Here is a 19730-nt window from a genome sequence, read left to right on the forward strand (position 1 = left end):
GATGGTACAAAAGTTACACGCATATCACATTTTATTGTCGTTTCGTTTGCAGTTTTGTCATCGGAAAAAATTATCTGCTGAAGAACTTGTAGTACTTGCCATCGTTAGATCTTCCGAAAAGTATGAAAATCTTGAAGAATGCCTTTCCCATTTTTTTCTGAGATAAATGAAATGAATTCATGTAAAAACATACAAGTTGACAGCAAACTATACAATCTAGTAATTTTCTTCGGCGGCGACATGAAATTTATTCAACTTTGCTTAGGTCTTGTGTCGTCGACCGGCCAATACGCATGTCATTGGTGTAAAGTACATAAGCAGGACAGAGGGGACGTGTCGAAGCCTTGAAACTTTTACCATTTAAACGAAAATGTAAGAACTACGACAAAGAGAAACTAAAAGGAGAGAATGGGGGTTACCTTGATTCCCTTGTTAAGAGTTTACGGGACTGTGGTGCAACTTTTAGTTTGTGGACGAGTCGAGGCCGAGGCGATTTAGAGTGGACATCATTAACTGGCACTGATATGAAAAGGGTAACGCAAAAATTGCCAGATAAATTAATGTTCGTTGTACACAATGATACACACGATGATACTGTAAAACTATTGAAGATGTTTTGGAAAATATATACATTTGTATGTTCCGATGAAGTCGAAAGGAGGACAGCCGAACAAATCTTTTCTGAATGTAAATCATTTATCAAAGCATTTCTTAAACTACGTTTAACGGAGCTTAAAGGATATTTGAGTTCGAATGTAACCCCTTACATGCATTGCTTGTTATATCATGTACCTTTCTTCATTTCACAATTTGGTTCTATAAAAATCTTGATTTATTTGCCACAAAGTCCTCTTTTTCTATTAAATGCAATGGAACAGTAAAAAATAATGCTTTGCATCAAGTTTCCCCTTGGAATATGTACAAAATGGCCTATCTCTATTATTCATAATATCTGTAGTTTTGATACAATTGAAGTTTGAAAAGTTCGTACAAAAATGGCTACAGAAGGGTACATAAACCTTAAACCTGTTGATTTTAAGCTGAAATCTTGAACATCATATTTCAGAAGGAGAGAATGAATAACAATATTCTCTAATATTTTTACAATTAATTTGAATGTTATTTCCTCGATATAATGTTCACAACAGACATTTTGAAGTGAAAAATGCTTCCCATTGAAACTACCTACGGAACTTCGTGTGCTATGTCGGCATTTAAATATTTATCCCACAATTCGCTTTTAAACTGATATCATTTTAAATAACATGATATTCAATACCTTGCTAAATACATGAATTATATCATAGTATCGTTCTATTTGATTGTTGGTTACATGCCGTCCAGTGACAAATATTTCACATATGTTCTGGACTAGCGTAAGATTTTTTGCTTCTGCTCTTTGACACATTTCCCATTTTCAATTTTATCATAATTATAACAATAGACAGGTCCTGTAATAGAGTCTTTTCCGATTAAAAGTGTCAAGATTTAGACTGCTACTAGAAAATAAGGAAAGATGATATAGGAGAAAATTTTGGCTTGAAACGGGCCATATACGGAACTAAGAATTGTTGCATAGGTTCCTTGCATGCTGAGAGCGTAGCACTCGTTACACGAGGCACGCACTTGAGCATCCCGCACCCCGATTGGCAAAGGTTTTGCTGCCGATCAGAAGATTGATTGTTGGTTGCTTAACTATCCATACTCCTTGATTACAAATCAGGAAAATTTTCCTTGTAGCATATGTAACGCTGATCCAGAACTAAAAATGGAGGGGAAAATTCTGAACAAATTAAAAAATGCTACATTTGACAATTAAAAAAAAACATATTACAAGAACGGAGAGAGATGAACAAATCAATACATGACCAGAACAAGAGAAAATCCTAAGATTTTAGTTTCAATAAATCCAAAGAGAAATAATTACTTGTCATTTAGTACTTCAATTTCACTTTAGTGTCAATGAAGGGGGTGCATTTTTAAAGTGTTTCCCCTACGTGAGGAAAGACCCTATTGTTTCCCTAAATATTTAATTGATTTTGTCTTAAATACTTGAGGGAAACAAATCGAAGACATGCACGATTGTTCCTATTTGAAGTAGCTAGAACATCAAAAACATTGCTATCGATAGCAGCACGATGTATCTCATTTATTAGATGTGCCGATCGATGATTTTACAGTATATACTATAGAATTCCTTACATCACTTGTGAGAAAGACTTCTGATATCACAACCTGTTTCAATGTTCTACCTTTAAAGAACGCATCGGAAATGTGATAATTATGTTAATCCACATATCATAATTGTGGGGGTTAAAGGACAGAAAGTCACAGGACATAGTCACATATTTGAAAGGACAACAAGTCACAGCACAAAAAGTCAAATAATTTGTTTGAATATATAAGAAAACGATCTTGAAATATATATTGATTTTAAAGTTCAGGAAATTGTTCATCAGACTTGATTAATGAAGATTCATTTAAAGATTCCTATTTTATTGTATAACATTTGTACGCACTTTGATTACTGATTTCCAAGAATAAACATCTTTATTTACTAGAACCTCCTCTTATTTTACACAAGGCGCTAAAAGTTATGAGACGTAGCAGAAAAGAAAGTACGAAATTTGGTGTTTTATTCACACATAGGATGTATTTCTTGGCACTATAAAGCCATTCAAGTGCAGTGCTGAGTCACCTTGACATTTTGTTTCCTTTACAATTATTTTATCATCTTTGATATTTTTTTGATAAATTTTGTTAACAAAGCTGGTTTATATACAACAGTTCAAGTAAAATACAAAAATGTTTTGTTCAAATAAACTCATCATAGATACCAGGACTAAATTTTGTATATACGCTAGACGCGCGTTTCGTCTACAAAAGACTCATCAGTGACGCTCGAATCCAAAAAAAAAAAAAAAGGCCACAGGTCAAATTAAGTGATCAAAGAAAATAATTTAAAAACATAAATTGTGACTTTTTGTCTCACTTTTTGGCCTGTGACTTACAGCTGAATAGAATGAATGACGACATATCCCGTCTTAACTTTTCAAATAATGTGAATGGTACTCTAGGTACTACAATTATCTATTGTTAATTGATCTCTAACTCAATATTGAGTAAACAACAGTCCTCTCCAAGTGAAAAGGCTTGATGAAATGTTCTAGTTTGAGATAATTATGATAAACCATAGGTGTGTTCACACCTTCGTTTTTAAGCTGAAATCCTGAATATAATATTTTTAAAATGTAGGACATATTAATTTTTTTTATTGAATGAAATATATAGCTTGAATGTTTAAGTCGTTAATTAATGTTTCACTCATTCTAAAGTTGACAAAAGTCCTCTCGAAGTAAATGAAATTAATACACATGACTATGAATCGTATCAACCATTGCTTTAATTGTGTGTGTTTTTTCGTCGTTGCAAGGTTAAATGTATTGATAATATCTTTAGAAAGACGGATATACAGGTAAAACCATAGGTATAATCTCACCAGTTGCATTGATTAATTGTTGGTTGCTTAACGTCCAGTGGCAAATATTTCATGCATGTTCAGGACTAAATCAAGTTAATAATAATACAATAGGTAAGTCTTGTCGTAATTGAAGCCACCCGGGATGATGGTCGGGGAAATTTGGACTGCCACTAGAAAATAAGGTCATATTGAATAGGGACAGTTGTTTTTAAGCTGAAATCTTGAATATCATATTTCAATCCACTTGATTCTACTAACGTTTGTAAACCGTAATAAAAAAAAATCGTATGTTACTGCTAACAATCAGTCTTTTGTTATGAACTAAAATTATTTAAAAAAAACTACTTGTTAAAACTAAACGCCCCATTGAAAACTTTCACTAAGCCGACCGAAAACCTGTAAGGATTTATTCGGTTGGATGACGACAAATGGCTGACTATATATGCATAACCCAGTCAATAATCATATACAGAACAAATACCAGTATTTGATTCCTGAAATCAATTACGAATGTGAAATTTGTTTGACTAGAAATTGCTTAATCCTTACTCCGTGATGCCACCAAGAGTATGACGGATTAACAGATAAAACTACAGGTATATTCATATTTTTCAAGATACGAGTCGTTCAAAATCGTCAAAATTTGCTTTAATTGTTCATTGTTAAAACAATATTGTAAAACGATTGAATGTTTTCACATACCATCAGTGTAATGCAGTAAACGCTTATCGTTACAAATGCAGACATAATGAACATTTTGCCTGCATGTGCAATCTTCAAGGATAGTCATGTGATAATTCAAAATCCGAGAAGAAAACAAAGTCAAAAATTCAAAGAGACAGCTACTGAATGAGAATGTTTATAGAAAAGACAAAATAGAGAAGACAAAAATGTCTGAATTACCGATTCAAGGAGTAAATGTCAAGAAACTCTATTTTTACATGCTCCATACATGTCCAATCCGTGAAATAGCACCTATACACATTGAAAGTGTCTCATCGAAACTCACTGAAAGAAATCGCTGTGCTCAAAAAGTGAAAAATTAATAAATTGATACCGTTATTAAGGTTCATGTGGACCCTATGGCTAAAATGGCCGTATTTTCACCTCAAAATTTACTCTGAGTACAGACAAACCTGCGCATCTGTAAAAAAAATTTCAAATATGTTTTATGTTTTAGAAAAATAAAAACTTACCAGGATTTTGCCGTGCACTTTTTTTCATTCCTCCAGAAGGTGCCAAAATAAACTAAAAGTTGGGAAACAGGTTTGAGAACTTCCCCACAGGTAATAATTGAAGTGAGCAGTATTGGTTGACATGGACATTAGATGGACAATAGATACATGACAATAATTGGTTATTTAAACTGTGTACCTGAGTGGACCATATCAAGGTAAACTCAACTGTTTGTTAATTTTATCATCTTCTGCAGGGACGAAAAAAAGTGTACGGCAAAATCCAGTTAAGTTATGAATTTTCTAAATCATACAATGCATTTGAATTTTATTTATCTAGGGCATGCTATGCCTTAAAACGTTTCCAGATGCACAGGTTTGCCTGTACTCATAGTAAATTTTGAGGTGAAAATACGGCCATTTTAGTTATAGGGTCCACATGAACCTTAAGGATAATGTTATTCTGAAGAATAGTTTGGATAAATTAAATTTGGAACCTTTCCAACATGTTCGGCTTATCAAAACGACTGAGAGGCAGTTAACTGAGCATACCAGTAAAACAAAACAAAAATTGAAAAAGAAATAATGCTGTTGAATGAGGAGATACTTAATTTTACGAACACCAGATACCGTTAAACCATGAATTTCCAAAATACTGAGATTCATCAGCTCAAAGTACAAATTTTGCTACAAGAACCTTTATTCGCTGAGAATCAAAATAAAGTTTGCGAACAAACTATTTCAACGCCAACAACGTGGAGGATACCCAGGCAGATAACCGAGTGCAATTTTTCAATTCAGCAAACTAGGAGAAGGAGTTTAGATGGAGTATTGCCGAGTATTAACCAGGAAGATTTTGATAATTGGGACTAAGAAATTAACCCAATTTAGACAACACATTTTAAGTGCTATAGTTCCGATTTGTAAATCCGTTTATCGATCTTTTTTTTCATTTTTTATGGTTTTATTAATTTTTTTATTAAAGATATGTTTGTCGTAATGAAAACTGCTTCGACGCTAAGAAGTTAATCTGTTGGACACTTATCTATTTTATAGATAATGTTTATATATATATATATACTTCTCTATGCTATTTTGAAGTTAGCTTAGGTCTAAGGTTTGTCCAGACCTTGTCAAAAGTTTAAAGTATTAGTATCCATCTTTGAGTTACTACAATATGGAAAACTCCCGGTTATAATTATGATAGAAAGTTTCAATCAAGAAGTGGACTGGGCGGAAATATCAAATTGATTTTTTTTTTATCCCAACCTATTAATGAAAACCTAAATAACATGTTCACATTTTTACCCACTTCAAGATGATCTTCTCAACCCACTACTTATGATATGAGTATATTAATTCATCTATATTTATCAATTTTAAACTATTGACTTTATATTTGATTGCCATAAAATCACTTTAAAAGGATCTGCATTTATGGGGTATATTTGATATGGAAAGTACATGCGCCTTGCAACAGACCATTTAATAAGGTTTAATAAGGGACAGCAATATGCAGGGGCCGGTCCCTCTGTCAACAAGAGTTAATAGATTGAACTCTGCAAATTTAAAATTTCACTTAGCCGACCGAATACTAACTTTAGAAGGATTAGACTCGGTCAAACCCAGACCTATGCATAGCCCAGACAATATTGATATTTAAATCAAACACTATTGTTCGAAACTAAGCAACCAACAATCAATCAAATCAAATTAGGGATTTAGTTTTGTTCTGCAACATTATGGCTCATTTGACATTCTTGTAAAAATATGATATTCAAGATTTCAGCTTTGAAACTAAAGGTGAGAATTTACCTGGGTTCTACCTATGTAATTAAACCCCTTGCATAATTACGACTTCTATTTCTTATTAGTTGACCGTTAAACTATATTTTCTATATAAAAAAAAACGTGTGTTTAATTAAAAACAAAACTTTGAAAAGTGTTCAACCATACAGTTGCGAATGTACGACCACCGACACTGATTTTTGTTTTTGAATAACGAAATATGTGATTATTGACTTTCCGATTTTACTCTGAGTTCAATATTTTTTTATTTTACTTTTTGATTAAGTACAATATCGGTCATGATTCTTTTATATACTCTTGTTTATATTTACTCACTAACTTGTTTAAAATTTTAAATATAAAAGTGCACTTTCTAACCATTTTAGATGTAACATTGTACATATCTCAAATTGTATTAAGGAAAAAAACACGTAATGATTTTTTTTATATAGGAAAACATTTATTATTATAATTATCGTTAATTTATTCTCCCAGGCGCTCTCGAGCGGTGTTTATTAGTACCGAAAAAATCCTGATGAATTGAAATATGCCAATTTAATTCGCTCAACTTATGAAAAATAGGAAATAGTATTATTGAGTCATGCCAACTGTCTACACTTATGATAAGGATATAAAACCATTGCATATATGTCTACCAACGTACCCCTCCCTCTGATGAATTAATTTATGAATAGAAATCATGGTTACTAGCCCCACTTATGAAAGAAATGATTAAACTGTATTGACTTTAGGCCTTCCAATTCGGCCCACTTATGGAAACATTTGAAATGCATTTTTGGGGTTTGTTTTTTTCTTTGTTGAAATAAACGTTTATTTTATGGTAAATATATTCAATGATTTTTTTAAGATAAACTCATCATAGATACCAAGACTAAATTTAGTATATACGCCAGACGCGCGTTTCGTCTACAAAAGAATAAGTCAAGAATCATGTATGTTTTCATAATTTTATTATCGGATAATAGGTTTGCACATCTACATAAGTATGCATAACAATAACATTTACTAGTAAAACACACATACATTAAATCAAGTCTAACAAGCACTGGCATGATAACATAAAAAGATGAAATATCAGCACTAGAAACAAGAACATGAATACATTATTATCAGAAAGTTCAGTAGCTGTCTGCTTCCACTGCCTGGCCGTTGACACGACCACAACAGCATAAGAATCTGGTTGTAGATATACTGCCTGCAATACACTGCTTTCACATGTTGAATATGATGGCTTCGTTAGTGCGGGCTTGCTTGCGCTGGTAGCGAGTAGGCTTACCCTTGGACACTTAGATTGATCTGTTTTGGAAGGAGTTGTGCTCCTTCGTGAAGTTTCTTGTTGATGGTGTAGAAGGCTGGCTTTTCAACGTTGTTCAGGCGTCGTTGTTGGTCTTAGTGGGTTAGTTGAAAACACACTATGTTGTTATCTGGTAGAAGGCGCTGGTGATGCATGTTTTGCGGACATAACTGACTAACTTCTGCAGAACTGGGTCAGCTACTTGGCTGGTCAGTTTTACAAATGTCGGCTCAATGTGACGAGCTGATAATAGGGGTAAAGCCATGATGTTGCGACAGAAAGTGAATACATCACCCTTGCGTTATTGGGCGAGTTGGTTAACCAGTTGGGGGCGATTTTTTTTTAAATTGTTGCGAGTTGCCAGTAGGAGGAATTTTTTCTGCTTCCGCCGTGTTGGTATACATGTGCGACAATTTCAATATGAATTTATTTTCTAAAAGATTAAACATCTTTTTGATAAGCAATCATACTATTAAAAATATAAATAAAATAACATATCATGTCACATACGAGCATCATTTTAGTAATCGATACTCTGTACTACTGTCGTACTTGACTTTCAGCCTATGTCGTCTGGACTTTAGCTTGCCTGGTAAAAACGAAGAATTCCAAAATAACTTGATTTTATTATAACTGAAATCTCATGGCAACTGACGAATAGCCCAAAACACTAGCTTAAAAAGGTCGTTGCTCAGGTTTTCTTCGTTTTACCAATGAAAATTCTCGTTACATAATTTCGTAACTGACCACAACATTTTAATTGGTCACTCATATTTTTGTCTTGTAAACCAAGCTGACACTTTAATCTGAACTATTCGTATACCTATGTTGCGACAATCTATGTAATTTTGACAATAGGCCTAATTTCTTTTATTCAAAATATAGCATGTATAAATAATGAATGAATAATTATCAATATTTGTCAAACATCTGTAAAATCTATTTTCTTTTAAATTGTCCATTTTTACAAATTCATTTTGAGAATAAAAAATAAAATATTTAATAAAAGAAAGTTTGCAAAGCTGTTATATTTCCTATTTTGAAAATTCGGAATTTCAAAATATATCTATAACATCTCCCCTCTGCCTTAATTGGCTTTGACCCAAAAGCCACATAAAATCAACTACAAATATAAACATATAAGATTAGAAAATCAAGTTAATCAATTCTATATACACTCATAAAACATATATACATTGTCACAAATATAATGTTTTCTGCTATAGTTGTGTAAGGTAGTATGCTGAGCTCATTGATCCACATTAATAGGTGCTGAATAAATGCCATTTATGTTTGAGAAAAAATGTCATGAGTTTGCTGAATTTAAGCCAATATATAAGATATTTTAAAAACTCATACTCTGCATTGCTAGACATGGTTATCGTGAAATCCGAATTTTGATCTAAGTTGTTGTTTGGAGTTTAAATGAGAATGAAACGATTCCGGGCCATTTGTAGTTCTGTTGGCTTCTGTGTCGGGAGGAGATGCCCATATTTGCGATGGAAACTTAAAATCGGCGGCAATGTAGTTTTCTAGGATATAGTCGGCAAATTTCAAACATTTTTCGTTTTGTGGAATAACTACCATAATATATTCTACAAAACTATCCTCAATCTCTTCTGATAATAAGTAGGCGACTCTAAAATAAACTGGTTGGGCCATGTCCCTGCTTAATTTGACCTTTCTTTGTATTTGGTACTTAGTCCAATAGTTTGTATTCTATGCCATCAACTTTGACCGAGATGAAATCTGCATTAGTAAACATTACTCTTACAACATGGTGCATGACCTGTTCAAAGTCAATATGTATTGATTTCGGAGAGAAATGCATATGGGGTGACTTTTCACATGTTGACTTTTGAAAAGAACTTAAAATGTTAAATCTGAATATAATCTACATGTTGAAGGAATTGTATTGTCATAATAAAATACAAATCAAGAAAAATATTATAATTAAATGAAGTCTTGTATATTATTATTACCATTTTTTACAGGTGAAATAAAGGTACAAATGCGGAAATGTAATACCTAAAATAATTAGTACATCAAATGTCACACCTGGAAAGCACGAAAATGCGGAAACGTAAATCTGGATTTTTGCTAAAATTGCGGAAGCGTAATACGCCCGATTTTCCAGTTGTGACATTTGATGTACTAATTATTTTAGGTATGGTTTCATCTTCTAACACTAGGGAACTTATTATTTTAGGTATGGTTTCACCTTTTTGTTGTGCCTTTTGTTTAGCTTGACAAATGACATTTTATAACTATACATATTTCCCAATACCTGTTTTTTGGAATATATATTTGGGGCATGATTTACCTATTGTCTGATGTTTACCGCCACAGTTGTTACATTTTATGCCCTTAACTTGCGAATTTAGTACAAAATTGAAGTTTAGGTTTCTATGGCAGTACATCATACTCAAAGTCTTGTCCCTGACTTGTGAAGGGAATAGATTTAAGTTTTTAGTCTTTATCAGATAGAGTAACTAAAAGATTACCAACTTTACCGAATTGTTTAACAATTTTGATATCTACCCCTGTTTGTCTTAGTTTATTTTCCTGCTTTTTAATATTTAGGATTTCAGTATCAACAGATTTAGAATAAGGTATAACTTTATAGACTATTTTTAGTAACCTTATTTTCGTTTTTTTTTCTTTTGTAGCAGCTGCTTCAATAGTTATTTTCTTTTTTGTGGTCCGTATCAAATAAAGACACTTTTATCTGAAATTCACCCAGTTTAGTCCAAGCCAAGTAATTTTTGCCTCATTGTTTCAGATGGAGCGTGAACCAGCACACAAAGTGATTTTACCTCTATGGCTGGATCATTAACACTTCCTATCGTTGTTATTATCAGATAATGAAGTTAGTTAAGGGTCAGTTGCAGGAACTGTTTAGCCCTTGATGTAATAATCAGTGTTTCACTTGGGGGAAACATTTTTCGCCCTTTCCATTGTGTGACACAGGGGTTTTAGTTTTATCTGGGCTTCACCCTCAGCTTTTGGCATTTGGTATTTGTGACCTCACTATGTTTGTAAACTTGAAAATCAGGTGATCCCCCTTGTTGTGGACTTCTTGCGTCAATTTCCTTTTATTGTTGGTCATATTGCTTATACTCCTTTTTATCTGAACATTTATTTTAGTTTATTTAAGATTAAAGCAAAAATAGTATAAACTTTGTTTAAATTATTATACTAAACGTATTTACAAAATAAAAGTTTAAAACCTACAGATTAAAAATAAAATTAAAATAATAAAAAGAAATGAAAATAATCTGAAAGTGAATTAGAAATTATTTTACATGTTTTATACGCTAACTAACCAATTGAACAAAAAAAACACAGACCGTAATTTTCTCCTGTAATTGCTTGGAAATCGACGCATACGATGTTGAAAAGGTAAGGGTAATGATTAGCCAAACGTAAACATGGTAAACGAGTTAAAATAAAATTGAGAATGGAAATGGATATGTGTCAAAGAGACAGCAACCCGACCATAGTTAAATGTTGCTCGGAAGAACGGATGAAAACGTTTTTATCCCCAGTCATCCTCATTCTTCAGAAATTTAAAAGAAAGAAATAATTCAAGATAAAAAAAACTATCCGTTATTATAATCATATACATGTTTCATTGGCAAAAATAGTGATTATTTTTTTATTCTGCGACATTATGTCTATATCCTATTTTTGATTTGAAATTTCCTGTAAACAAATGAATTTCAAACAAAAAATATGGTTTTCAAGATTTTAGCTTTAAAGAAAAGGTGAGAAGTTACCTGTGTTATTACCTAGTATGTAATTAATACCCGTATACGCTCCCGTAAACACATAAATTTCAGACCAAAAAATATGATATTCAAGATTTCAGCTTTAAACAAAAGGTGAGAAGTTACCTGTTATTATTACCTATGTAATTAATACCCGTAAACACTCCCGAGATCTATTAATTATTAAGTGAACGTTAAAACCGCAGATGGCAACCACATATTTTCTGAACTTAGATGAAACTATTTACATTTCCGTTCATACAATTACCACGTCAAAACGTAATTGTTGGGTGAAACACGTGCACGCTTTTGTCATCGCACATGAGTTCGTATCGTTGTAGCCATACGCGTGTTCGGTTTCGAATGCGTTAAAATGTTCAAACTTTGGTTCCTCAATTTTTTTCATAGAACTTGGACTAGTTCATAAGTTAAATACTCGCTTGGCTGCAAATGTTACTGAAATTGAGGAATCATCCCCAATTATAACCCCGGCAAATTCCGTACGAGTTACATTAAAGTCTGTTGGTCTATAATCGACTATGTGTCTGCTTTCAATGCAAGACCGTATACAAATGTATAAATACGTGTACAGTTTGAAAGCTAGGTGAAGGCTTCCCACGCAACATTTATAAAACCTACATAAATGCAATGTTTATAGTCACAAAAGGTTCTCATAGAATATATCTATTATTGTCCAATATGATGCAATAATAATCAGATTATTGTCCTCCGGATAAACTTTAAAAAATGCGATAACTTGTTTTTATTTGTAGTTGAGTGCGAGATACATGTATTATCTTTCACTATTATAACTGCCGTCGGATTAAGTTGTTATTTAATGAAATCTATAATCTATTTGGTTATTTTAAATAAATAATTAGTATTGTCATTTAAAATAATAAATTAAGAAACATTATATTTTACAAAAAAGAAATATTTAAAACAAGAAAATAAAGCCTACATAAATTTAATGTGTATGGTCTTAAAACATACAAAAGGTTATCATAGAATATATCTATTATTGTCCAATCTTATACAATAATAATCGGATTATTGTCCTCCGGCTAAACTTTCAAGAAAAAAGCGATAATTGTTTTTATTTGAAGTTAAGCATGAGATACATGCATTATCTTTCGCACTTATAACTGAATCTTGTATTCTCATAAACTAAATACACAGTTACAGAGAATGGTATATAAATAGACTAAATACATGCATGTAAGTTACATAGTTCAAGATATGCTTTCACATTAATACTTTTAATAAATTTACAGTTTTTCTAATTGTACAGTATTTGTAGAATCGAATAAAACAGAATTTGCATGTGTTTGGAATTTTCCAAAAATAGTCAGATAACAGTTTTGTTCTATCTGTTTTAAATGCTTCACAAGTCATAATATAGTGGTATTCGTCACCAATGTCGGGTGAGTCACAAAATTGGCATTCTCTAATGTCTCTTGCGCGACCCTGCCATCTTCCCGTCTCAACCGGCAATCGGTGACTGCCACATCTAAAGTTACATAAAGTATACAAATGGTTATTGGACAAAATATTAAAATATTTTTCAAACTTAATTTCTGTCTTAAAAAATCTATAACATAATCCTTTTGGTGAAGCATCTCTTTCTGAAAAACATGACTGTTTATATTGGTCTTGCAATTTTTGTTCAACACTTTTAATACCCATTTATCAGCAAATTGCATATTCCAAATGTTTGACATTCCACAGCTGTCCAGAATAATTTTTTTTTATATAAACAAGCCATTTGTTTTCATATCCATACATAGTAAAATTGACTAATAAAAGTGTATATAGTAGACAAGATATTTTACTTTCTTGATCATTTAATAATCTGCCCCACAAATTTATCATACGAACTTTTGCCTTCGGATTAAGTTGTTCATTACTGAAATCTATAATCTTTTTAAGGTATTTCAAATGAATAATTATTATTGTCATATAAAATAACAAATCAGGAAACACTATATTTAAGAAATATATAAAAACAAGAAATATTTAAACTAAAACTAGAGTTTATATCAAGCATTTCCACAGTCTTCTGATTTTGTACTGTACTGGTGGTTTTGCTTTGTGTTGAACTTGACTCTGTGCTGTTCTGGTCTGTAATCTGGTCTGAGGTCTGGTCGGTTCATGGCGGATAATGTTGTGTCCATCCTTGTCATGATGCTATCTAGTATGTTGGCTTCAACCGATTTGACTGCAGAACATACAGCTTGGTTGATGGTGGATGTGATGTCCTCCATCTGTGGCTGACCAGACACAGCAATAGTCATTTCTGCAACGTTGGCAATTTCTCTGAGGGCATGCATGGTCTTTGACCGATTAGGGAGTATGATATGTCCCATACCCTTCTTGAAACCCTTCTCGGTCACTTTTCCCGTGAACAATTCTATGTTAACGTTGTATCTTTGCACAGGGAAACCAGGTGGCGGTCCTTGAGGGGCTGGAACGATTGGAACGTTGAGTGGTGCCATGACTTCTGCTGGTGCGTTGACCAGAACTTTGAATGATTTCGGCCTCTTACTGACCTGCTGCATTTTCTGGGGCTGTCATGTCTCTTTCTATTACTTCTTGTGATCTCAACCAATACTTATATTAGTGAGGTACCGTATTGTTGAACCTTAGGGTCTCCGCCAGTTGTCAGAATTGGGTTTCTGACTGTTATCGGGTTTGTCGGATCCTGGGTGTATGGACTGCCGTTTGCCTGTTATGGTTGGACTTAACCAACAGCACACCTTACGGACTTATGAGTATGGGTAAGGGCCTGTAAACAGTTAAAACAAACACAGTGAATTTGGTTTTAGATGTTATATCTTCTTAAGCGCATTCGATAATCAATATAATTAACAACAATATAATAGTATATAGTACAAATAAAAGAAACATAATTCAAATAATTTTCCAATATAAATGATCAAATAATATCTATAGTATACAAACTTTATGTATATGCATTTAAACTGACGAACACGTATGCTTATAATATTTCTTATAAATAAACGCTTATTTAGCATTCAAATATATGAGCAAGATGCGGACTTAATCTTAAACATATGAGCATAATGCGAGACCGACTATTTGAACCTAACAGAGCATAAAGCACGTGCTGAACAGCATAAAATATTGAACAGTCATATAATAATTTGACAAGGGGCATGTAAGAACATGTTGCGATCTCGTATCTTTTGAAATATAAACATGGTAGAGCATAAATGGCGCTTGTAAAAACTAAAACTATAAACCTATCAACCCAAAAATAATCAATTCCGACAATGAGCATTGGTTGAGAAATATTCGAAATCGAGACAAACTTAGCATTACAAAACTAAATGTGAATATTCAAATAATATAAATATGAAACAATATAATATGAAATGGGGAAACTAGCTATTAAAATATAAATGCTTGCTTTGTATCAAAATTCATGACTCATAATAATATAGGACTAAACGACAAGAATAGTTTACGATAAATAATTTCTCATTAAATTAATCTAAACATGTGAAAATTACGCATAACGCGTTTATTAAAATAATCAATGTCTTATCCTTGCGGAACTGACCTTAAATCGTATTAAGTATGAACAAGCGATAAGTTAAAATTATCATTTCCAACATGCGAGCGTAAAACTTAATTCGATAACGCGTTTAAAAATACCCTTGAGTACAGAAAGTTTGTGAAGAATTAACCAACCTTTTTTTGAACATATATACATCTATTTACACTGATCGAGAAACAACACTTTGGTCTTGATTTCTGTCCTTTCAGAACTTATAGATAATTTAACTTTATCTTTACTAAATAAAATGGAAATGAAACATAACGAAGTTTCATGGTACAATTAAATAAAATAATGAATAAAAATACTTGACTCACCTGAAATCAGTTAAAACAAACACAGTGAATTTGGTTTTAGATGTTACATCTTCTAAAGCGCATTCGATAATGCCACTTTTGGGACCGAAATTCACTTGTTCGATTTTGCGTTACTGTTTCAGGTTCGTCCAATCAGATTTGTTAAACAATCAATCTATCTTAGTTACCCTGATATTTTGGGATAAAAAGGGGCGTAGAAAGGTCTTTGCTGGACAGGACAAAGAACCCTAATTGACCAGGTTACCTAGACCTAGGTTGTTTACACAACAACTTGTTTAAAAACATGTCTAATTGTGTCCACTTAGCTTGTCGCTAAACATCTTAAATTGATAAAAATAATGCCTAACAAAGAGAAAATCTAAAGTGACAAATGCTAAAATAAATATGTTAGATTTGAAATTCTTATCTTAAATATTTTGAGAACATAAAAAAGATTTCCTTCAACAATAATGAACGAATATAAAACAAAAATACTTTTAATTAATACTGCAGCTTCGAAATGAACTTTGAATAAATAAAATATCTTAAACTTATGCCTTTTTGCTGAAAACAAAATTTTCACCAAAATATAAAATGAGGTCTAAAATGACTTCATGACAGAATGCTTTAAGTTATCAATATTGCCTTTTGTATTTGGGTCAAGGTTATGAAATCGTAAAGATGCATGTCCTGTCAGTTATAAAGGCTGAACTGACAATACCCTATTAATGTTTATTGTTGTTGTTACTTTTGTTTATATCACAAGTATAATGTTACTTATATGACAAATAAAGATTATTATTATTATTATGTAACGCTCTATATGATTCAAATACATTCCACCATATTATTGGTACACAACAGCTTTCGTCACTGAATTTGTGTAATGACAAACCTAAAGCCATTTCAGATTCTCAATCTAGGTTGAACGAAATTATTGAACTATTTGAATTTACTGAAATATTATCTTCAATGTCGGATTCTTCGCCTGAAGATACCGTTGTTAGACCTGTGTTGTTATTTAACAGTATCGTACCTATATCCTGCTCAAAATTATCTGTGATATTTTGGACAGTATCTGCGTCTGCTATCTGTTTTGAAAATGCTCTTGTTGCAGGATGTACTGTGGAATTCAATAGAGTGGCTCCTGTCTGTTCTTGTCTTGATCTCGGAATAGATACCTCTTGAATCTTTTAATACTCATCCAATCTGTGAACTTTGTTTGGGTTGTGTTGGACAGAGTTACTGGAGTTGCTGATGTTTGTATGTGTAATGTGGGTGACCGTGTTATACTTGTTGCTGGAACTGCACTGAACAGGAACTGCTTTGAATAATGGAAGAACAAGCTTGTATAAAAATAGATGGTTATTTGCTAGAAGAAATGCACATGCATAATATTACAATGAACAATGGATACATGTTTTTTCCATGATTTGCTTGAGCGCAATTTTACGTTATTCTGGGGGTTTTTTTTGGAATTTGTTGGACCACTATTTATTTGTTGGGGAAAAGTTCTACACCTTTGTCTTCCTTAACATAGGAAATCAAGATTTATTATTTTAACTGGTGTGGGTGTTCAGAATGAGAGGAATAAGAATAGAATAGAAAGGAAATGTCTTGACTAAAGTACAGCAAATCTTACTCTTTTTGAAAAAAAATGGTGGCCCTGAAAAGGACCGTTTATTGATCTGCTGTTTGTGGCCTTGTTATATTGTTCTTGCTGTCTTTCAAACCCAAGTCTCTTACAGACGTAGTCATAATCTGGAGACCACAACAAAATTTGGAAAAACGTAAAGTAATACTCTCCCCATGGGATGGCTCCTTGAAGATCTTATTAGGGATGCTGCCTGTACCTTGTCCTTTCATCAAAATGCACACTGACACAACTTTGTAGACATAGTTGATGTAGGTGGCACATTGCAGTTTAGTCATGTAAGTACTCCAGAAGAGACGGATGTTGTTAACAAAATCCTCTTTTGACGTCATGTTGATAGTAGACATATGTCTCTTCAGCTGGACCCAGACCATCTCTATTGCTTTCAAGTCGGCACTCTCTGCAGTAGATTATCACAATTAAACTATTTATATAGCGTTTGAAAATATTGAGCAGAGTCATAATTTACACTTAGGACTGCTGTAAAGGATATTTCAGGTTATTTTTTAAACTTTCTTCGAAACGCTTCAAGACAATAATTAGATTTATAACTGTATTGGGGTCCGTAGGTGGCCTGTTGCAAAGCTAAATTTCTGTCCCTATCCAATATACCCTTATTTTCCAGTGGCAGTCCAAATTTCCCCGACCATTACCATATATTGCCTCTATTGTATCAACCTACCTTTAATATTTATTGTTGACTTGTTCTCGTCCTGAATATGCATGAAATATTTGCCACTGGACGTTAAGCAACCAACAATCAATCATATAACTGTATTGACATCTTTTTAAAACTACCAATATTAAACTGTCCGAAAACTTTCTCATTATATTGTCTTTTGTAGATAACTTTAGTCATTATTGTATAATCAGTTAATGTTGTTACCAGTATGATTACTCTTTTTCCTTTTCTTCACCTATAAACGTGTCTACTTATCATTAACCATCAAACAATTAGTAGCTCTAACATATTTGAATATACATACCCCATGTCCACACATCCCACCAGTTAATGCCGTTGGCCGTCATAAAGTTTTCGGAAACGTTGGACTTGTGTTTTGGATCATTGTCTATTTGGAGTCGGTGTTGATCCGGAAATTTCAGTCTGACGTAACGCAGGAAGGTGTCCCTCAGGATGATGTCGACAAAGAACTGTCAATTCATAGTCCCGTCGAATATTAGAATGGGTGTAGTGCCTCTTTTGCTGATACCAGCCCAAACATAAACCTTAAGAGGATGTTTTGGTTTTAGTAACGATGCTGTCTGACTTGGTCCAATCTTCTGTAAATGTATACTTTATTTTGATCGAGCTGAACGATACACTCATCCGTGAATATCATGTCATTAAACTGATAATTTTTCTCCACAAGCATCTTGCAAAAGGCTACTCTCTTCTCTTTATTTACGTGTCGTACCATCTGGCAATACCTTGATTGGGTACAGGTGAGGCCTGCACGGACTATGGCTCTCTTTGTCGTAGACAGACTGACCTTAGACCCTTTACGGAAAAGCCTTTTATGAATAGTTCTACTAATTGTACACGGTTCTGAAGATAATATTCTTTTGACAAACGATACATCGCCTGCCTCACCTAATAAATTTCTACTGAAGCCAATTGCCTACTTAATTAGCCGTAACTAATCCCTTCTAATAAAATTGTGATTGCTATCTGTTTTATTACTTTGTTTACTTTGAATTTAAAAGTTCAAATACTCGATTTGTTTTTTACTCTAGTCACATTACAATAAACAATTAAAGTAGCGTTGGTCTGTAGTTAAATTTTTACCTTTCATTAAACAGTAGTTAAAGCTTTCGGAATTTTTGTGTGAAATAAAAACCGTTATTTTAAAATCAATAAAATAAGTCAAAAGATAATAACTTGAGGAACAAAATAAGTTAAAAATATGGATATGTGGCTACTTCCAAGATTTTTTAGTTAAAAAAGATGCGAGACAAGGCTGACTCGGTCTTTTACCTTATGTTTGCATTGCTATTAAAATACCCAGGAGTCCGGACATCTGACACAATTTCCAAAAACTAACCCAAACTAGAACTAGCCAATTCGTTATAAAAACACGTATGCATATATCATGTATATTTTTTAATTTAATGTTTCATACGACTTTAACAAGATTGAGATTTACGGAAATTGACCATGTCGTTCTACAACTTATAGATATAAAGCATGCATGTAGATGTATTCTTATATTTAAATTTGCATCCATGGTATAGTCAATAAAATTAAATAACTATTATGATTAAAGATTGATATAAATGTGTTATTTTACAGAAAGTATCGCTTGCCTACCTCAGTTTAGTGATCGGTCAAAATGTCCCCTGTTGAAAGTAAAACACGTGGTATCGTAAATGGTTCAAGGCCAAAAATGTTATAGAATTATCGTTCTTGAAGAACTCTTTTGTGTACCTCCTTTGGTCTCCTGACAATGCTACTATATATACATGTATTTGGTTTGGGAAATGGTCAAGTATAGATTGTCCATATCAAGGAAGTTCTCTGAAGTTCACTAATATTGACAAGTCCAACTCTTACATAATCGATGACAATGGGCTCATTTGCATACTTCATATAGTATTTCTCGGTGAATAACGGGGCATAAAAAATAGCAATACATAACTGAAATATAAGATTAATAATATACATTTGTAGTAT

This window comes from Mytilus galloprovincialis, chromosome 11 (genome assembly GCF_965363235.1).
Source record: "Mytilus galloprovincialis chromosome 11, xbMytGall1.hap1.1, whole genome shotgun sequence".
Lineage (NCBI taxonomy): Eukaryota > Metazoa > Mollusca > Bivalvia > Mytilida > Mytilidae > Mytilus > Mytilus galloprovincialis.